This window comes from Mytilus galloprovincialis, chromosome 9, assembly GCF_965363235.1.
Source record: "Mytilus galloprovincialis chromosome 9, xbMytGall1.hap1.1, whole genome shotgun sequence".
Classification (NCBI taxonomy): Eukaryota; Metazoa; Mollusca; class Bivalvia; order Mytilida; family Mytilidae; genus Mytilus; species Mytilus galloprovincialis.
In genome coordinates this window covers 50869591-50893274 of record NC_134846.1, presented here as the reverse complement: position 1 = coordinate 50893274, position 23684 = coordinate 50869591, and the positions used below count along the sequence as shown (strand labels likewise).

The following is a 23684-nucleotide window of genomic DNA, read 5'->3' as shown; positions in this document are numbered from 1 at the left end:
TCACCTGGATCTCAGCTGCCGTTTTATTTTCGTGAAGTTAACAAATCAATGGTTCTGCATGTTTGAATTTGTGGTCATACTTGTCCAGCTTGTTCATTATTTTATTTTCACGTTCTTTTATTGCTGCATCATATTTTATTTGCATCCATTTTATATCCGTTTCATACGTGCTTTTGAATGAACCAACATTTCATTACAGAATCCGAAATGGCCCTCAGAGGTTTCAGGATGGTGATATTGTGGTAATTCATGTTCCAGTATCTGAAGAAACTATTCTTGATCGTCCTTTTTATCAATGACCCTTTCTGTTGTTACTTTCCCTGAAAAGTATTATTCAAGTTGGATGACCGTTTACGATGGATTTGGGCTCTTTTTGGTGAGTCGTCCAAGTTCGTCCCAAAGATGTCCCATTGGCGATAATCTGAAGACAATACTGGCCACGGCAACCCTCGAATGCGATTATTCTCCAAAATTCATTAAAATGTGTTTACAACGGGCGTTTTCTGTTTAAAATGTAGTTTAACGATGCCTTCGGAGAAACGGGAGAACTAGTGGAGCCAGAATTTCGTTCCTATACCCTTTTGCATTTAGGTTTCCTTCACTAATTGTCAGATCGGGGCGTTCCTGGTAGGTTATCCATTCCATACCATTAATTCGCCACCCTAAAGACAATTTGTTTCCTGTACGCACGCATCAAAAAGCATGCCTTGTACCTGCGGCAGACCATGTCTCTGCCATCGATAAATGTCAAGTTGAATTCCGATTCAGCGGTAAAAAGGATTAGTCTCCATGTTAGTCTATGTCATCGAATCCGTACCCTCTCCATTCAACTCGCGACATCCTTCGATTCTGCGTAAGGATAGATCACTTCAACGAACGACGAGCTCTTAGGCTGCCCAGATGAAGTCGGTTACAAACTGTTTGCGCATATAGCCTATTTTTGTTTCTTCCATGAGTTTCTCCAAATCGATTACGATTGGCGGATTTGCCAATCTTCACATAACTTCGTTTCATGTGAGTTGAAACCTCGGGGACGTTAAAATGTTGCACCAGTATCTCTCAGACGAGTCTTTAGCGCCTTTCAAAGTCATTCTAGAGACATTAAATAGTGCTCGATACATTTAATGATCAAAAGGACAACTCAGTTCCATCTCTATAAAGGTAAATGGTTGAAAAAATGCGTATTTGTTTGAAATCGGAAAATTACGTAAAGTTATCTTCGAATTTAAAAGAAAATACTAATTGATCATGAATAGATTATTCAGGTCATTAGTTTTAATCGTGAAAATATTACAAACTAATATATTAAATATATTTTACTTAAAAAGCAAAGTAATGTTTCTTTTTTTATATATACACATGGAAAAAAGTATTGCAAAATATTGATTTTTTAAAACTTGAATAATCAGCCTTTATTTTGGATGGAATATGATAAAATATTTGTAAAATAATATTGAAACATAGTTTATGAAAACATTGGCATTTTAACGAACAAAAAATGTTTGAAAAAAAAATAATTATCTAACCACAATTCTAAAAACAAAATGAGGTGTTTTTTTGTACAAAAAACTGCATTTTACAACTTTTACTGTAGTCGAACTTTACAATGTCAGACATTTCAAAATTAATCTTAAGATGATTGTTCACATCATGGTTAATCGTTATACGCCAAAGAAATAGCACTTTGTGCGCAGTCTCCATTTAAACGGTCAACCGCCACTTAACGTCTTATGATTTCTGCCATAAATCGACTAATTTGTTGCTTAGGTAGCAGCAACCATTTCTGATGAAGGGCATTGTTTATTTCATCACGTGTTTGGACTGGGGTGTCCTTTTGTGCAAATTACGCCCAATAGTGTCCCATAATCCTTGATATGGTTCAAATCCGGGCTATGATTGGACCAAGGAAAATAAACAGAATTCCATTTGAACAATGGATCTTCCTCCACGATGCTTATTTCCAATTTTGGCGAGCTCTGCACTACATTGGATACGGATAACTGTGTGTCTGTTCGTAAGCAAACGTCCCTGAAATGGTCTTATCGCACAATAACCAGAAGGAATGATTCAATCTCGAAAAATTATTGTTAAAAGGCTCCTGTATGCCCACCCCTCTCTTTTCAGGATTGTATTGTATGCAATGGGTTTCTTTCTGACTAAGCTTCATCATGCTTGATTTTCCCTAGCAGGTGGCATAGGGGGTCTTTTTGGTCTCGGATAATCTTTTATATCGTGTATTGCCTGATTTTTATTCTCTAAACGTGGAAAAGTGATGACCGACAATACGTACAGTTGTCACAGCGACATTCCTGCCTCTCTCATGCTGATAATCTACCATCTTGCTGCGGTTAAGAGTTGTGGAGGACCTATTTCAAGGTGTCAATCACATAACTTTATAAACTTGGTTATTTAAAGTGTTGAAAACAATGAGGATGAAACACATGTTTTGCTGTGTACGGGTACAGTAGCTGCATGTGCAGATAAGAACTTATCGAGTCGATAATTATTGATCAAACTCAGGTGATATTTAAATAGTGTTTAACTAGTTCTATTTTAACAAATTATATCATAAAAAAATAAAGAGTGTTTTTTTTAATTTCAATTCCAATTTGGTTATATACCAGTTGGCAATCGCACTAAAGTTTTTTTTATCTTCGTCGTTTTCTTTTCGACATACCCTTGAAAAAGAAAATCAGCCAGTAATCAGCATTTTTTTATCAGTATTTACATAACACATTTTACAAAATACTTTTTTCCATGTCTATACATGTACATCTATTTTTATCAGACAACACCCGCACGTGGACGAGGGTACTTATACCGTCTTTAAGGTTGTGGCGCTTGTATTGTCATTGATAAAGTTAACTGGTCTGTATGTAGTTTTACTATCATACTTTTTTAACAATGCAGTATTCTTTGCTGATTTTGGTTATCTGGTACAAAACCTCCGATATGAAAAAAACTTTTGAAAGAATAAAAAGTAGACTGTCTATTAAGTATAAAAGTGTATATAGAACTTTAGGTTATATACCAGCTGGTATTCGCACTAAAGTTCTTTCATCTTCGTCGTTTTCTTTTCGAAATACCCTTGCAAAAGAAAATCAGCCAGTAATCAGCATTCTTTTTATCAGTATTTACATAACACATTTTACAAACTTTTTTATTATGTTATTCGGATGGGGAAATTATGACTTTATATAACAAGATTTTGAAAATTAGTTTTTACTGACTCTGATATGTTGGTTTTTTTTTTTTTTTTGGTTTTCGCGTTCTTGTCTGACAGTTGAGTTTTTCTTTTTTTTTTAGTTCCTTTCGACAAAATTGAACATAGCACCGTTTGAAGTCTTACGCAAACGATACGCCTGTTTCCCTTCACAGGACATTCATTGATATATTGTAGACGAAACGCGCGTCTGGCGTAAATATGAAATTAAAATACTGGTATCTTTGATGAGTTAAAACTTAAAATGCAACCTCTGAGTCGATGCCACTGCTGGTAAAGATTTATTTCCCCGAGGGTATCACCATCCCAGTAGTTGGCACTTGTGTGTTGACTTGGCTTATCATTAATATAATCTTATAAATTAACACCGCTTTGAATTTTTGAAAAAAACTAAGGTTTTTCTACACCAGGAATAAACTGTCTTACCTGTATTTGGCAAAACTGCTAGGAATGTTTGGTTCTCAATGATCTTCAACTTCGTCCTTTATTTTGGCCTTTCAACCATTATTTTGATTCGAGCGTCACTAATGAGTCTTTTGTAGACGAAACGCGCGTCTGGTATTGATGATGAGTTTTTTTTTTTGTTATGCCGCTGCTGGGTGACCCCCCTAATTTTTTGACATTTTGTTCAAATTTTGAGGTCTAGTTTCAGATTTATGAACATAGTGCCCTTCGATACCTAGCGGAAAAGAAGAGCATGTTTCTCCTCTACAAGACCTTTATAGTCATACCCCGTGGCACTCCTCATTATTTTTCTCTAGAAGCCCTGGAATAGGCCGACCCCCCTAATTTTTTGACATTTTTTTCAAATTTTAAGCTCTAGTTTAAGATTTTTGAACATAGCGCCCTTCGATACCTAGCGCAAAAGAAGCGCCTGTTTCTCCTCTACAAGACCTATATAGTCATTCCCCGTGACACTCTCCATTATTTTTCTCTAGAAGTCCTAGAATAGGCCGACCCCCCTATTTTTTTGACATTTTTTTCAAATTTTGAGCTCTAGTTTCAGATTTTTGAACATAGCGCCCTTCGATACCTAGTGCAAAAGTAGCGCCTGTTTCTCTTCTACAAGACCTATATAGTCATACCCCGTGACACCCCTCATTATTTTTTCTCTAGAAGTCCTGGAATAGGCCGACCCCCCTAATTTTTTGACATTTTTTTCAAATTTTGAGCTCTAGTTTCAGATTTTTGAACATAGCGCCCTTCGATACCTAGCGCAAAAGAAGCGCCTGTTTCTCCTCTACAAGACCTATATAGTCATTCCCCGTGACACCCCTCATTATTTTTCTCTAGAAATCCTAGAATAGGCCGACCCCCCTAATTTTTTGACATTTTTTTCAAATTTTGAGCTCTAGTTTCAGATTTTTGAACATAGCGCCCTTTGATACCTAGTGCAAAAGAAGCGCCGGTTTCTCCTTTACAAGACCTATATAGTCATACCCCGTGACACCCCTCATTATTTTTCTCTAGAAGTCCTAGAATAGGCCGACCCCCCTAATTTTTGACATTTTTTTCAAATTTTGAGCTCTAGTTTCAGATTTTTGAACATAGCGCCCTTCGATACCTAGCGCAAAAGAAGCGCCTGTTTCTTCTCTACAAGACCTATATAGTCATTCCCCGTGACACCCCTCATTATTTTTCTCTAGAAGCCCTGGAATAGGCCGACCCCCCTAATTTTTTGACATTTTTTTCAAATTTTGAGCTCTAGTTTCAGATTTTTGAACATAGCGCCCTTCGATACCTAGCGCAAAGGTAGCGCCTGTTTCTCCTCTACAAGACCTATATAGTCATACCCCGTGACATCCCTCATTATTTCTCTCTAGAAGTCCTGGAATAGGCCGACCCTACCCCCATTTTTTGGACATTTTTTTCGAATTTTGAGCTCTAGTTTCAGATTTTTGAACATAGCGCCCTTCGATACCTAGTGCAAAAAAGGCGCCTGTTTCTCCTCTACAAGACCTATATAGTCATACCCCGTGACACCCCTCATAATTTTTCTCTAGAAGTCCTAGAATAGGCCAACCCCCCTAATTTTTTGACATTTTTTTCAAATTTTGAGCTCTAGTTTCAGATTTTTGAACATAGCGCCCTTCGATACCTAGCGCAAAAGAAGCGCCTGTTTCTCCTCTACAAGACCTATATAGTCATTCCCCTTGACACCCCTCCTTATTTTTCTCTAAAAGTCCTAGAATAGGCCAACCCCCCTATTTTTTTGACATTTTTTTCAAATTTTGAGCTCTAGTTTCAGATTTTTGAACATAGCGCCCTTCGATACCTAGCGCAAAAGAAGCGCCTGTTTCTCCTCTACAAGACCTATATAGTCATACCCCGTGACACCCCTCATTATTTTTCTCTAGAACTCCTTGAATAGGCCGACCCTATTCCATTTTTTGGACATTTATTTCGAATTTTGAGCTCTAGTTTCAGATTTTTGAACATAGCGCCCTTCGATACCTAGTTCAAAAGTAGCGCCTGTTTCTCTTCTACAAGACCTATATAGTCATACCCCGTGACACCCCTCATTATTTTTCTCTAGAAGTCCTAGAATAGGCCGACCCTCCTTTTTTTTTGACATTTTTTTCAAATTTTGAGCTCTAGTTTCAGATTTTTGAACATAGCGCCCTTCGATACCTAGCGCAAAAGAAGCGCCTGTTTCTCCTCTACAAGACCTATATAGTCATTCCCCGTGACACCCCTCATTATTTTTCTCTAGAAGTCCTAGAATAGGCCGACCCCCCTAATTTTTTGACATTTTTTTCAAATTTTGAGCTCTAGTTTCAGATTTTTGAACATAGCGCCCTTCGATACCTAGCGCAAAAGAAGCGCCTGTTTCTCTTCTACAAGACCTATATAGTCATACCCGTGACACCCCTCATTATTTTTCTCTAGAACTCCTTGAATAGGCCGACCCTATTCCATTTTTTTGACATTTATTTCGAATTTTGAGCTCTAGTTTCAGATTTTTGAACATAGCGCCCTTCGATACCTAGCGCAAAAGAAGCGCCTGTTTCTCCTCTACAAGACCTATATAGTCATACCCCGTGACACCCCTCATTATTTTTCTCTAGAACTCCTGGAATAGGCCGATCCTACCCCCATTTTTTTGAATTTTTTTCGAATTTTGAGCTCTAGTTTCAGATTTTTGAACATAGCGCCCTTCGATACCTAGTTCAAAAGTAGCGCCTGTTTCTCTTCTACAAGACCTATATAGTCATACCCCGTGACACCCCTCATTATTTTTCTCTAGAAGTCCTAGAATAGGCCGACCCCCCTATTTTTTTGACATTTTTTTCAAATTTTGAGCTCTAGTTTCAGATTTTTGAACATAGCGCCCTTCGATACCTAGTGCAAAAGAAGTGCCTGTTTCTCTTCTACAAGACCTATATAGTCATACCCCGTGACACCCCTCATTATTTTTCTCTAGAAGTCCTAGAATAGGCCGACCCCCCTTTTTTTTGACATTTTTTTCAAATTTTGAGCTCTAGTTTCAGATTTTTGAACATAGCGCCCTTCGATACCTAGCGCAAAAGAAGCGCCTGTTTCTCCTCTACAAGACCTATATAGTCATTCCCCGTGACACCCGTCATTATTTTTCTCTAGAAGTCCTAGAATAGGCCGACCCCCCTAATTTTTTGACATTTTTTTCAAATTTTGAGCTCTAGTTTCAGATTTTTGAACATAGCGCCCTTCGATACCTAGCGCTAAAGAAGCGCCTGTTTCTCTTCTACAAGACCTATATAGTCATACCCCGTGACACCCCTCATTATTTTTCTCTAGAACTCCTTGAATAGGCCGACCCTATTCCATTTTTTGGACATTTATTTCGAATTTTGAGCTCTAGTTTCAGATTTTTGAACATAGCGCCCTTCGATACCTAGTTCAAAAGTAGCGCCTGTTTCTCTTCTACAAGACCTATATAGTCATACCCCGTGACACCCCTCATTATTTTTCTCTAGAAGTCCTAGAATAGGCCGACCCCCCTTTTTTTTTGACATTTTTTTCAAATTTTGAGCTCTAGTTTCAGATTTTTGAACATAGCGCCCTTCGATACCTAGCGCAAAAGAAGCGCCTGTTTCTCCTCTACAAGACCTATATAGTCATTCCCCGTGACACCCCTCATTATTTTTCTCTAGAAGTCCTAGAATAGGCCGACCCCCCTAATTTTTTGACATTTTTTTCAAATTTTGAGCTCTAGTTTCAGATTTTTGAACATAGCGCCCTTCGATACCTAGCGCAAAAGAAGCGCCTGTTTCTCTTCTACAAGACCTATATAGTCATACCCCGTGACACCCCTCATTATTTTTCTCTAGAACTCCTTGAATAGGCCGACCCTATTCCATTTTTTGGACATTTATTTCGAATTTTGAGCTCTAGTTTCAGATTTTTGAACATAGCGCCCTTCGATACCTAGCGCAAAAGAAGCGCCTGTTTCTCCTCTACAAGACCTATATAGTCATACCCCGTGACACCCCTCATTATTTTTCTCTAGAACTCCTGGAATAGGCCGATCCTACCCCCATTTTTTTGAATTTTTTTCGAATTTTGAGCTCTAGTTTCAGATTTTTGAACATAGCGCCCTTCGATACCTAGTTCAAAAGTAGCGCCTGTTTCTCTTCTACAAGACCTATATAGTCATACCCCGTGACACCCCTCATTATTTTTCTCTAGAAGTCCTAGAATAGGCCGACCCCCCTATTTTTTTGACATTTTTTTCAAATTTTGAGCTCTAGTTTCAGATTTTTGAACATAGCGCCCTTCGATACCTAGTGCAAAAGAAGCGCCTGTTTCTCTTCTACAAGACCTATATAGTCATACCCCGTGACACCCCTCATTATTTTTCTCTAGAAGTCCTAGAATAGGCCGACCCCCCTATTTTTTTGACATTTTTTTCAAATTTTGAGCTCTAGTTTCAGATTTTTGAACATAGCGCCCTTCGATACCTAGCGCAAAAGAAGCGCCTGTTTCTCCTCTACAAGACCTATATAGTCATTCCCCGTGACACCCCTCATTATTTTTCTCTAGAAGTCCTAGAATAGGCCGACCCCCCTAATTTTTTGACATTTTTTTCAAATTTTGAGCTCTAGTTTCAGATTTTTGAACATAGCGCCCTTCGATACCTAGTGCAAAAGTAGCGCCTGTTTCTCTTCTACAAGACCTATATAGTCATACCCCGTGACACCCCTCATTATTTTTCTCTAGAAGTCCTAGAATAGGCCGACCCCCCTAATTTTTTGACATTTTTTTCAAATTTTGAGCTCTAGTTTCAGATTTTTGAACATAGCGCCCTTCGATACCTAGCGCAAAAGAAGCGCCTGTTTCTCCTCTACAAGACCTATATAGTCATTCCCCGTGACACTCCTCATTATTTTTCTCTAGAAGTTCTAGAATAGGCCGACCCCCCTAATTTTTTGACATTTTTTTCAAATTTTGAGCTCTAGTTTCAGATTTTTGAACATAGCGCCCTTCGATACCTAGCGCAAAAGAAGTGCCTGTTTCTCCTCTACAAGACCTATATAGTCATTCCCCGTGACACCCCTCATTATTTTCTCTAGAAGTCCTAGAATAGGCCAACCCCCCTATTTTTTTGACATTGTTTTCAAATTTTGAGCTCTAGTTTCAGATTTTTGAACATAGCGCCCTTCGATACCTAGCGCAAAAGAAGCGCCTGTTTCTCCTCTACAAGACCTATAAAGTCATACCCCGTGACACCCCTCATTATTTTTCTCTAGAACTCCTGGAATAGGCCGACCCTATTCCATTTTTTGGACATTTATTTCGAATTTTGAGCTCTAGTTTCAGATTTTTGAACATAGCGCCCTTCGATACCTAGTGCAAAAGAAGCGCCTGTTTCTCTTCTACAAGACCTATATAGTCATACCCCGTGACACCCCTCATTATTTTTCTCTAGAAGTCCTAGAATAGGCCGACCCCCCTAATTTTTTGACATTTTTTTCAAATTTTGAGCTCTAGTTTCAGATTTTTGAACATAGCGCCCTTCGATACCTAGCGCAAAAGAAGCGCCTGTTTCTCCTCTACAAGACCTATATAGTCATTCCTCGTGACACCCCTCATTATTTTTCTCTAGAAGTCCTAGAATAGGCCGACCCCCCTAATTTTTTGACATTTTTTTCAAATTTTGAGCTCTAGTTTCAGATTTTTGAACATGGCGCCCTTCGATACCTAGCGCAAAAGAAGCGCCTGTTTCTCTTCTACAAGACCTATATAGTCATTCTCCGTGACACCCCTCATTATTTTTCTCTAGAAGCCTCTGGAATAGGCCGACCCCCCTAATTTTTTGACATTTTTTTCAAATTTTGAGCTCTAGTTTCAGATTTTTGAACATAGCGCCCTTGGATACCTAGCGCAAAAGAAGCGCCTGTTTCTCTTCTACAAGACCTATATAGTCATACCCCGTGACACCCCTCATTATTTTTCTCTAGAACTCCTGGAATAGGCCGACCCTACCCCAATTTTTTTGATATTTTTTTCGAATTTTGAGCTCTAGTTTCAGATTTTTGAACATAGCGCCCTTCGATACCTAGTGCAAAAGAAGCGCCGGTTTCTCCTTTACAAGACCTATATAGTCATACCCCGTGACACCCCTCATTATTTTTCTCTAGAAGTTCTAGAATAGGCCGACCCCCCTAATTTTTGACATTTTTTTCATATTTTGAGCTCTAGTTTCAGATTTTTTAACATAGCGCCCTTCGATACCTAGCGCAAAAGAAGCGCCTGTTTCTCCTCTACAAGACCTATATAGTCATTCCCCGTGACACCCCTCATTATTTTTTTTCGAGAAGTCCTAGAATATGCCGACTCCCCTATTTTTTTGACATTTTTTTCAAATTTTGAGCTCTAGTTTCAGATTTTTGAACATAGCGCCCTTCGATACCTAGTGCAAAAGAAGCGCCTGTTTCTCTTTTACAAGACCTATATAGTCATACCCCCTGACACCACTCATTATTTTTCTCTAGAAGTCCTAGAATAGGCCGACCCCCCTAATTTTTTGACATTTTTTTCAAATTTTGAGCTCTAGTTTCAGATTTTTGAACATAGCGCCCTTCGATACCTAGTGCAAAAGAAGCGCCGATTTCTCCTTTACAAGACCTATATAGTCATACCCCGTGACACCCCTCATTATTTTTCTCTAGAAGTCCTAGAATAGGCCGACCCCCCTAATTTTTGACATTTTTTTCAAATTTTGAGCTCTACATGTAGTTTCAGATTTTTGAACATAGCGCCCTTCGATACCTAGCGCAAAAGAAGCGCCTGTTTCTCCTCTACAAGACCTATATAGTCATTGCCCGTGACACCCCTCATTATTTTTCTCTAGAAATCCTAGAATAGGCCGACCCCCCTAATTTTTTGACATTTTTTCAAATTTTGAGCTCTAGTTTCAGATTTTTGAACATAGCGCCCTTCGATACCTAGCGCAAAAGAAGCGCCTGTTTCTCCTCTACAAGACCTATATAGTCATTCCCCGTGACACCCCTCATTATTTCTCTCTAGAAGACCTGGAATAGGCCGACCCTCCTAATTTTTTGACATTTTTTTCAAATTTTGAGCTCTAGATTAAACAATGACATAAAAGGTGCTATATTTTACAGGGTAGGACTACTTTTACATACGTTCTAAATTGAAGAGGGTGCATAGGTGGCCCTACACCTACAAATAATCCGTTGATAGATGCATAGTTATTGTGGTACTGAATATTAGCCTAAAAAGTTATGCGACTTGTTAAATCAATAGATTGGATAAAAACCATTTCAAAATTGAGTTTAAATTGCTATATTTTAACTGATTTTCTGCCTTTTTAAATATTTTTTATTTAACGGCCGTTGTTGTCTTATTCTGTTTTTTGGTTTCTCGATATATCGCCTTATTGTTCGCTGGCTTATTGTTCGCTAGCTATTGTTCGCTAGCTTCTGCCTGGTACGGTTTGTCATTCAGAGATTCACATTATATTGAGATGTGTATAACTATGTTCCAGACCATATGAGTATTTGAACGCATACGGTCTGGATCCTATGTTTATACCCGTACGAGTATACTCCTACTGTCTAGTACAAGCTTGATCATACCTGTATTTGGACCATATGGGTTCATGTTAGGCAAATATGTATTTCAAACACTTTTATTGCGTTTTACAAATCATTGTTATTATAATTAGATGAATAAGAGGAATAGAGGAAGATTAAATCAATTCAAATTAAATAAGTGTGTATTTGAACTGTTACATCTAAAGCCTATTTGGCACTCTCGTCCTAGGTAACACTTGCTGCCACAAAGAACGTATTTCTCACAATTTCATGTTTTGTTCATGCATGTTCCTTTGCATTTGCATCTCCCAACTATCAAAACTGTGTCATTGCTTTCAGTTTTCTCACAAGTAAACAGCTATACTGACGGTTTGTATGGTAAAGTTCCTAAATATTCTAAATATCTTTCTTCCGACATGGTGTTTACTTCCATTGCCTGCATTTCAGTGATAAATATTCAATTGCATGTATATGTTTAACTACTGACATATTAGATACTTACAGCAGATAAGCAGAATAAATTAGCGCGAAATTTTTAAATAGTTTAAACATTAAGTTTTTCTTTTAATTACAATTAAACTTTTTACATAACATGTAATTCGAGATTTCAGTTTTGTTGATCTGTTATATACATATGTATCTAAAAAACCTGACCAACTTCTTAAAATCAGGTAAAACGTATGCGTACATACAGACCATGTTTATTTTAACGAGAGAGCCGAAACTCTCTGTTTTTGGTATCACCAGATTTTTTTATAAGCAATGAATATAATCTATACATTATTTGACGGTTATGGAAAACATTGATATCGACATATAATTGTTCTCACAGCTACCTGCTTGCAATGCTATGCATCCACCTTATGCTAGGTTCACACTGCTGATCAGATCAACTCGATGATCCCGATTGTCCAAATTTCCACGACCAAGCTCAACCAAATTTTTGATCGGACCTGTTTAAGACTTCTACCCGACCGCCATCCGACTGTAGACGACATTAACTCGACCATTTACGACTCCTTAATGACTCCATCACGACTCCAGCCCGACATCAAAAAGAATACTTATTCGATAATTCCGACCAATTCACGATCTTTACACGATCGTTACTCGACTAGCTAGACCAAATCAACTATTCACGATCTCAGCCTGATCTCGACCAGACCAGATCGTCTTGATCGTATATGGGTCGTAGGTATAATCGGGAATTGGCCGGATAGTTGGCTTTTAGTGTCACCCTTGTCCGATCGTACCCACGTACGTCCCAACATGACCCTTTATAATGTTATATATGCTAGCTGGGGCATTATAAGTTTCCCATGGACATATTCTCCGTTTATTTGGTTATATTCAGAAGAAGGTCCGAGTAAAATCATACATTTGAAATATCTACATAGAAACACAGAGGTTAATAGCTGTGAAGAAGCTTGTACAGTGCATAGAAGACAAACAAGATGGTGTAGACGGCACCGGGCACCGAGAAATCTAGGTGAGGCAGTGGCTGACACGACGACCACTGTGTGGGAAGTATGAGAGACTTGCACTTACTCAACAAAGAAGAACCAAATGCTTTTAAAAACTTCCTCATAGTGGACACTTATATGTAATGGTAGTTTTATTGCTCTGTTTTGGAAATGACACCACAAAATGAGATTTGTCATTGGATTAGTACTTATGTTAGATAGCAATATACATTAACTTTACCATCCCCATTTCCTTGATTTCTTACAAATAAAGCGTACTGTTTGTCAAATATATTTGCATAAGTATGTAATCAGTATTTTTTCATAGATTTGATATCCAGTAGAAGAATGGTTTAAGAAATTTGTTTTTCTTTTTGCTGTATGGCAACAACCTGTATGCAATTGCCAAAAAATGTTGCAAAAAGAGGACAAAGATGTAACATATTACCTCAAAATTTGACTGGAGTGATACCTTTTCTGAAACAGTTTACAACTTAACATATATCTATCAAAAGATCAAGAGTGAATTTCTTGATCTTTCTTCTAACCAAAGTTTGGTGAACGTTGTGTGCCGTTTGTTATAGTTGGTTAAAAGTTACAGAAGTAGAAACAAATGCATCGTTTGGTTAGAGGGGATTGAAATTTTGAGTAATTTTAGACAATGTTTTGAGAAGCAAGAACACGTTTAGAATATTCATTTAATATTAAAAAGCTAGAAAGAAATGCATCGTTTGAACTATGAAACGACAAATGACAAACGCATTTGCAGCAAGTGTATAGCTTGTCAAAGATTATGCAAACTAGCAAAAGTATGTTAGAAACAAATGATCAAAACATATGCTCGCTGAACAGCTTGTACCATTACTGTTAAAAAGAAATTGACACCATATAAAAAAAGATATTTGTCTTGTTACGTCAAAAAGTTCGAATGAAAAGAAAATGACTGTAAGGTGACTTATAGTTGTTATTTATAATTTCTGTCATTTGGTGTTCTATCTGTGAAGAGCTGTTTCATTGGCAATTGTACCACATTTTTTTTATGCTACAAACATTTCTGGACAAATGGAAAATACGGACAGACAAAACAGAAAATAGGCAGATAAAATATAATCTTGTTGTTCTTATAAACCAACTTTGAAATATAAATTAATCATCAGCAGTCTAACAATGAATATTATTGCACAATTACTCTAATATTCGCCGGTGCCAAAATTGCAGGATTTTTTCCCTTCCGGAACATCTGAGATCATCCCAGGTTTTGTTGGGCCACGTGTTGCTAAGTTTTTTGTTTTCTATGTTATTTGGAGTGCTGTCTGTCTTCTCGTCGGTTACTGTTTTTGCTATGGCTGTGTCGGTTTGTTTTCGAACTTTGAGTTTGATTGTTCCTTTGGTGTTTTTTGCCTCTCCTTGCATAAGTAAAGACGCGTACGTACTGTTATTGGAGGAATTTTTGTAGAGTTAAAAATAATGTTGCCAAAATATTTTGCGGAAGCAAAGTTATGATCATAGTTAATCAGATCTGCACACACTTTTAGAGAATCGTGTAGCAGTCATGTGTTCTCGTGTATGGCCGAGTAGAGATCGAAGAGAGGTCGGATGTGGTCGCGAAGGGATCGGGTATTGGTCGATTTGGTCTAGGGTAAAAGAAATATACAAGTCGCAGTGATCTGGATGCGATCGGGCATTGGTCGAGTTAATCTGGAAATGATCGGACCTTGGTCGAGCACAGGTCGAAATGATCGAATAGTGATCGGTAAAATTTTTGTATGCCGACCAAACTCGATCTCTACACGATCCTTCCCGATCAGTTCTTCCGCTACTCGACGAATTCTCGATCTCTTCTTGAGTTACTTACTTCTCGATCCTTACTCGAATTTTTTGACACGTCAAAAACTCTCGGGTAGAAAGTCAGATAGATGACGAGCAAGGTAGACTATCCCGAACATTCTTGTCGATTGAGTCAGACCAGTCTCCCGATCATGTATTTTGGCTTCATCGGGCTTGATTGAGTTGATCTGATCGGCAGTGTGAACCTAGCTTAATGAACGTCCTGCTTTGCGTTTATGCTTTTCTTCCATTTATATTTAGTTTTGAAACGTATTGATAAAGACCACATAATTATGTAAAACACACAGAGGAATATCTAAGAAGTGACTTGGAATGCTTTACTTGCATTAAAAAGTATAAAATGATATTGGGAATGGAAAAATCTAATGGTTTACATCATGCGAATCGGATTTAAAAAATACGTATGTTACATTAGAAAGCAAATTCACACAGGGAGGTTGTTCAACTTTCCAAAACAAATACTATGTATTTATTGTAATAGTTTAACCATTAGTTTATGATTGAACACGGATTTTTTTTTCAAAACTTAGACATTGTACTCGCTTAAATGTTTCATATAATCTCACGGATAGTGGAAGTTGACACTTCTAATAACATATCGTCAAGTGGTTTACTTAAAGCATTCACATGGAAACAGTTCTAATTCGATTTATATTCAAATGTTCTCCTAACGTACATCTTTTTCATTAGACTACAACATGCTTCCATACATTTGCAGAATTTGGTTTATTCTTATAATGGGATATCGTATTGTAGATTCCGGTAAGTGTTCATGTTGCATAATTTCCATAGATTCATTTTAAATTACAAATTCGTTAGACAGGGTCTTTCGTTGACGTCAATTTACTTTTTAAAAGGTAACATGTATAAATGACTTTTCGGAACGTAATAAATACATGTACAAGTGAGGATAACCGTTTATTTTTGATAATTTGTTTTCAATAAAACTTAATTTCGATACTTCATTCACTGCAACTTTTGCCTTGTATTCTTCAGCAGAATTGCAAAAATGCAATTTTTCAATCAATACATAAAAAAGTATTCATCAATGTATAATTAGAAAATTTGAAACAAAGTCCATGAATGCAGTTTAACGGTAACATATTTTATTTGTCGTAAGATTGTTGTCAAACTTGTTTAATCAAGTCACATGCAAGTCAGGATAATTGGAGCCTGTGCAGTTGTTTTTTGTTGTTGTTGTACGTCTCGTTGTCATGGACGGGTTTGTGCGTGTTGGTTTATTGTAGTGGTATCTTTTCACTGTAAAATATCTTTGGCAATGTTTGGTATTATGTTCATATAAATATTAAAGTGTGCCTCCCTAATTTTATTTTCATGCAAAGGAATAACTTATTAAGAATAGTGACTTAAACAGGAATTACCTTAGTGTATAGTGGTTATAACAGGTTGACCAACTCAATTGCATACACCATAACAAATTGAAAAACTATGTCAAGTGTGAACATCATTGCAATATATATTATTTTTGTAGAATGTTTATATTTGTAGTGTATAATGTATTACATCTATCATACAAATGCCTATATATATGCATGTATTTATAATGCTATGAGCATATATTGCTTCGGTTCTGTGGAATTTTATTTTGATATTTGTTTTTCTTGTTTTCCATGTAATACAATATGACTTAACAAGAGTTAGATTCCCGTTTTAAGGTTCAAATTTCGTTATTTTAAAACATTGTATAACTCACAAATAATTGAGGAATTATTGCATTACCTCTCTCTTTTCTATCAAAATGCCAATCCATTTCTCCCTATCGTGTTGATTATCATTTACTTATTTATGTTTCGATATACTCGTGTTCATTTATTCCTTCGGTGGACTTCCTCACTTAAGAACCTCTTACCTGTGGATTTATGTAATTAAACTTCCACAAAATCTTAACTTTTGCAAATACTATGCAGCAGCGTAAATTGTAATTTATGATCCGGTACATACATGTATATGTTTTTTTTTTAAATTAAACTAGAGGCTCTAAAGAGCCTGTGTCGCTCACCTTGGTCTATGTGAATATTAAACAAAGGAAGCAGATGGATATGACAAAATTGTGTTTTGGTGATGGTGATGTGTTTGTACATCTTACTTTACTGAACATTCTTGCTACTTACAATTATCTCTATCTATAATGAACTTGGCCCAGTAAGTTTCAGTGGAAAATGTAAGTTAAAATTTATGAAAATTGTTAAAAATTGACTATAAAGGACAATAACTCCTTAGGGGTCAATTGACCATTTCCGTCATGTTGACTTATTTGTAAATCTTACTTTGCTTAACATTATTGATGTTTACAGTTTATCTCTATCTATAATAATATTCAAGATAATAACCAAAAACAGCAAAATTTCCTTAAAATTACAAATTCAGGGGCAGCAACCCAACAACAGGTTGTCAAATTCATCTGAAAATTTCAGGGAAGATAGATCTTGACCTGATAAACAATTTTACCCCATTTCAAATTTGCTCTAAAGGCTGCGGTTTCAGAGTTATAAGCCAAAATCTACATTTCACCCCTATGTTCTAATTTTAGCCATGGCGGCCATCTTGGTTGGTTGGCCAGTTCACGGGACACAATTTTTAAACTTATTACCCCAATGATGATTGTGGCCAAGTTTGGTTTAATTTGGCCCAGTAGGTTCAGAGGAGAAGATTTTTGTAAAAGATAACTAAGATTTACAAAATGGTTAGAAATTGACTATAAAGGGCAATAACTCCTAAAGGGGTCAACAGACCATTTTGGTCTTGTTGACTTATTTGTAGATCTTACTTTGCTGAACATTTTTGCTGTTTACAGTTTATCTTTATCTATAATAATATTCAAGATAATAACCAAAAACAGCAAAATGTCCTTAAAATTACCAATTCAGGGGCAGCAACCTAACAATGGGCTATCCAATTCATATCAAAATTTCAGGGCAGATAGATCTTGACCTGATTAACAATTTTACCTGATGACAGATTTGCTCTAAATGCTTTGGTTTTTGAGTGATAAGCCAAAAACTGCATTTTACCCCTATGTTCTATTTTTAGCCATGGCGGCCATCTTGGTTGGCTGGCCAGGTCACCGGACTAATTTTTTTTATCTAGATACCCCAATGATGATTGTGGTCAAGTTTGGTTTAATTTGGCCCAGTAGTTTCAGAGGAGGAGATTTTTGTAAAAGATGACTAAGATTTACGAAAAATGGTTAAAAATTGACTATAAAGGGCAATAACTCCTAAAGGGGTCGATAGACCATTTTGGTCTTGTTGACTTATTTGTAGATCTTACTTTACTGAACATTTTTGCTGTTTACAGTTTATCTCTATCTATAATAATATTCAAGATAATAACCAAAAACAGCAAAATTTCCATAAAATTACCAATTCAGGGGCAGCAACCTATCAACGGGTTGTCCAACAATCATCTTGATAAATATAAAATGGAAGATGTGCGATGAAAATGAACCATAAGATATGTTTATTTTATGACAGGTCAAACAACTATCTTCACTCAAAACGACAGCAATAGAAAGACTAAAACAATAACCCCATATGGCAGAACAAAACAAACAGGTACTGAGTTGTATCTAGGTTAATAATGCAGCAGTATGTTAACCAACTCTAAATACGAATTGCAAGGGCAAGGTTTACAGTGTGTGTATTATGAATACTTATAGTGCATGCTTCTTATGAAGAAAAGACTTTTTACAATATTAATCAAATTTAAAAAAAATAATATATTACTTGTTATAGTCATCCACATAATTATAATCAACAGTAGACTTATAGTCATAGCGCTCTTAATTTGTGTAAAACAATTAATCCTTAGGGACAAAAGGAACAAGTTTTTCAGGCCATTGCATAATTTTCAAATACAATGGAAAATATTGGCACCGTTTTTGTATGCGACAACAAATTTTGGAATTGTAAACTTTAATTTCTCCACCTTATATGTCAAACAATCCATACTGAGGTAGAAAAAGTACTCAGTTCTCAGGCAAGTACAATAGTGATACAAATGAAACGGAATTAAGTCGGTGTTTATTGTTATCAACATAATTATTAGTTACCGTAGACTTGAAGAGCTCTTCATGTGTATAAACATATTCCTCCTTAGGGAATAAAACCAGAATGATAATGCATTTATATCTTATTCTAAAAAAAATGGAAAATATTAAAACCTTTTTCATGTGACAACAATTTTTGAAATTTTGAACTTAGATTTGTTTCGATTTAATGTGTAACAATCTATCATGAGGTATAAAAAGAACTAAATCGTATTGCCGGTGTACAAATATCCTAACAAATTAGAAGATATTGGTACCTTTTTCCATATCCGACAATATATTTTGCAATTTTAAACTTCATTTCTCCACTTGTATGTCAAACAATTCATCCATAGGTATAAAAAGTAATCTATTATTAGATTTTTGTAAAAGATAGCTAAGATTTACAAAATGGTTAAAAATTGACTATAAAGGGCAATAACTCCTAAAGGGGTCAACAGACCATTTTGATCTTGTTGACTTATTTGTAGATCTTACTTTGCTGAACATTTTTGCTGTTTACAGTTTATCTTTATCTATAATAATATTCAAGATAATAACCAAAAACAGCAAAATGTCCTTAAAATTACCAATTCAGGGGCAGCAACCTAACAACGGGATATCCAATTCATCTCAAAATTTCAGGGCAGATAGATCTTGACCTGATTAACAATTTTACCCCATGTCAGATTTGCTCTAAATGCTTTGGTTTTTGAGTTATAAGCCAAAAACTGCATTTTACTCCTATGTTCTATTTTTAGCCATGGCGGCCATCTTGGTTGGTTGGCCGGGTCACCGGACACAATTTTTAAACTAGATACCCTAATAATGATTGTGGCCAAATTTGGTAAAAATTGGCCCAGTAGTTTCAGAGAAGAAGATTTTTGTAAAAGCTAACGACGAACGACGACGACGACGACGACGGACGACGGACGACGGACGACGGACGACGAACGACGGACGACGGACGACGGACGCCAAGTGATAAGAAAAGCTCACTTGGCCCTTTGGGAACATAATTGTATAATCATGGTTTATAGACGAGTTGTTTATTACCAGCTGTTTAATGGTGCCGATGACTTTTCTTAACCCGTTTCTGCATAACCCGTTACTCGACATTAAATATCGGTTAAGAGGTCATAATAAATATAGGTTAGATAAAGTTGCGTGCTTGCAGTTTTACATTATATGTGTCACGTGAAAAACAAGTTGATCACAGTCTTAGTAATTGCTCCTTGTGGCAACAGCTTTTATAACTTATTCTCAAAACACTGTAATATAAGTTATGCCTCCAACTAAAAAACGGAATCCGACGAAACGGAAATCCCGTTTTCAACCGTATAGTACGGAAATCAATGTTACAAACACTAATTCTGAGAAAACCAAATCCGAAATGGTGGACGAACTGTCAAAAATTGGTTTCAAAGTGCCTCCGAATTTTACTCTAAACGTAGTAAAATCTCTGTATACAGAGAACATTGTAAACAAAAGTGATGATCGCGCCGTAGAAACCATCGAAACCAGTTTAAGTCCAACAGAAGGTTTTTCATCTGTTAATCCAACAGCTTCAACAGAGACTCAAAACATTGAACATAATTCTGCTACGGAGAATGTCAACACTAATATATTGGTGACTGCTTTTAACACTATGTCACAATGTGTGAACGGCCTTCAGAAATCCGTCGATACCCTGATGACAGAGAAGCTGTATGATAGCAAACCATATAATCTCCATCAATGGTACAATTCCAGCAATACGACACCGCCGTTACAAAACACACCGGATGCGTTACATCAAGGATTATATAGAACAGGAGTTCGTTCGGATGATTTTCCAAATGTAGACATAGTTTCTTCAGGATTACAGAAACAAATAATACAGGGTAAGGACATTAACTTAGCTTCTCTCCTTATCCCTAGTTTCGAGAGTCCCCAGTCACATACCATTTTGGCAGACGGTATGGAAATTAACGTGGGGAATAAACCAGACCCACGCTTAAATCGACAGCTAACAATTCAGGAATTCATAAAAGCTTTCGGTAAATTCAAGCGTGTAATGACGTCTGCTTTTCCAGGTAGGAGATTTGAATTAGACGCTTATGAAGAGGATATCATAGAAATCAGCAACTTTTATGGTAATAAGTTTTACGACTACCATAAGTTGTTTTCGGCCAAAGCCTCGACCCTTCTTCAAGAAAAACAAATTAAAGTCGATTGGAGCAAAAGGGATCGCGACCTGATGATCTTGATAGGTGCGGGCGTGGAAATAAATATTTGCAAGCTTTGTCACATGGTTGACCATGACACGAAGTTCTGTCCTTTGCAACTAGCAGAAAAAAGCGTATCTACGCCACATCTAACGAAAAATAGCGGAAATTCTGATATTCGTGGTAGGAAGCGTTTTTATCACAACGGGAAAGAAATTTGCAATAATTTCAATAGCTTGTCTGGCTGTAATAAAGACGGTCGATGCCTTTTCTTACATATGTGCTCCAATTGTCGTAACTATGATCATAGCGTAACCACCTGTCCTCGTCAATCTACGCATAACGATAGCGAGAAAAATAGAAAGAATTACTCTTTTAAAAACACAGCTGCTAAGACTAGTACTCCTGCACAAAAGTCAAGCTTCGGTTCCGAGAAATGACTGTCAAATATTAACTTCCCCTTACAGGCTACTACTCCGATTAATGTAGAAGTATTACAAAACGAACTTAGAAATCACAGTGACAAATCTTTTGTTTATTATTTATGCAATGGTTTGAAATATGGTTTTGACACCAAAGTGTCTGTAACTAGTTTACCAACCCTTGAGTGTCGTAATAATTTGTCTGCACGATCGCAACCGAACGTAGTAAATGAGTTGTTAAGAAAGGAATGTGAAAATGGTTTTATGTACGGACCTTTTGGAACACTCCCATTTTCAAGTTACCGTGTCAGTCCGTTGGGAGTTGCGGAAGGAAAATATTCGAAGAAAAAACGACTTATATTGGACTTATCGGCGCCCCATCAAAGTGATATTCATTTTAGCATCAATGAATTAATTGACAAAGACACCTGCTCTATGTCGTACGTCAAGATCGACAACGCTATAGATATAATCCTAAAATACGGAAGACATTCCTGGTTATGTAAATACGATATTTCCAATGCATTCAAAAATTGTCCTATATTACCTTCACAATGGCCTTTGTTTTGCATTAAATGGGAGGATAAATATTATTTCTATGTGCGATTAACTTTCGGCTGCCGATCTAGTCCCATCATATTCGATACTTTATCACAAGCAATATGTTATATTGCTACAAACAACTACAAGGTCAATAACATTTTACATCTGTTAGATGATTTCTTAACTATAGATCCACCACACGCCGAAGGAGAGCGATCAATGGCATTAATGATGATGATTTTTAAACGATTAAATGTTCCAATAGCAATGCATAAAACTGTTGGCCCTGTAACTTGTCTCGAATATCTAGGCATCATTCTCGATTCAGAAAAAATGGAAGCCCGTCTACCGCAGGAAAAGGTTGATCGAATTTGTGAGTTTATTTCAAGCATAAGTGTAAAATCCTCTTGTTCTAAGAGAGAAGTTCTACAGCTGCTAGGTCATTTAAATTTTGCCTCAAGAGTTATCTTACCGGGCAGGTCTTTTGTGTCTTATCTAATCAATTTATCAACCAAAGCGAAAGAATTACATCATTTTGTGCGTTTAAATAAAGAATGTCGGATAGATCTCGAATTTTGGTTACGATTCCTTAAGAATTGGAATGGAATTAATATGTTTTATAATTCTACATTCATATCTAGTTACGATATGGAATTATACACAGATGCATCGTCAACTATAGGTTTTGGTGGATATTTTGGTGGAAAGTGGTTTTATTCTTCATGGCCGACCGAAATTAAAAACATCACAAACAGTAAACATTCAATGGCATTTTTCGAATTGTACCCTATCGTTGTAGCAGCTGTATTATGGGGTGCCTCATGGAAAACTAAAAAAGTGTTATTTTGGTCTGATAATATGTCTACAGTTGAAATTATAAGAAAAGGCCGATCAAAATGTTTGTATATTATGAAGTTAATGAGGAAATTAACATGGTGCGCATGTACAAACAATTTCTTTTTTAGTGCAAAACACGTGCCAGGTGTACAAAACGATATTAGTGATGCCTTATCTCGATTTCAGATACAACGTTTCAGAACCCTGGCACCAGATGCAGACACTTTTCCGGAACCGTGTCCCAAAATCTCAGATGTAATATGGTGTTAAAACAAACTGTCGAACAACTATGGACAACATCGATATCCAAAAGGACTAAGGATGCGTATGATATTGGTTTCATGCATTTCAAGAGATATTTACTGTTAAATAACGTGACATTTACAAATAACTTGGCCCCAGTGTCGGAAGAAATCCTCATATATTTTGTTGCTCATTGTCAAACAGTTCTGAAACTTCATTATTCTACCATTAAACTTTATTTATGTGGAATCAGGTACAATTATTTAAAGGAAAATTGTAGTGATCCATTAGAACTATATAACGGCAAACCATTGCCAAGGCTTACATTGATCTTAAATTCTGTTAAACGATCTCAAAATCAAAATAAAAGAATAAGGCTACCAATCACTTTTGATATTCTTGAGCAAATTATAAAGAGTTTACGAAAGGGAGTTTTTTCAAAATTTATTGATCTCATGATTGAAACAGCTAGCGTGATTTCTTTCTTTGGCTTCCTCCGATGCGGAGAAATAACTGTTATCAAATCCGAACATTTTGAACCTGCAATTAATTTATGTATATCAGACATTTCATTCACTGACAATATTGCTAACCTGCACTTGAAACAGTCCAAAACTGATCCATTCCGTAAGGGTATAGATATTCAGTTACACAAAATTAATAGTCATATTTGTCCTTATCGTGTTTTGAAAAGATATTTAGAGATCAGGAAAACGTTTTTATCGTCTTATCAAAACACTGACCCTCTTTTTGTATCAATTGGCAATTTAGCTATGGAAAGAGATTTCTTTATAACAAAAATCAGATATGT

The 23684-nt window shown here is 36.5% G+C and overlaps 1 long non-coding RNA gene across 1 annotated transcript; it reads left to right on the top strand.

Annotated features, from left to right (window-relative positions):
• Positions 1-19643: 19643 nt before the first annotated feature.
• Positions 19644-23257, top strand: LOC143045223 (uncharacterized). The gene is made up of 2 exons (XR_012968909.1): positions 19644-20504; positions 22817-23257. It is a non-coding gene; the product is annotated as an uncharacterized LOC143045223 (long non-coding RNA).
• The last annotated feature ends 427 nt before the right edge of the window (positions 23258-23684 follow it).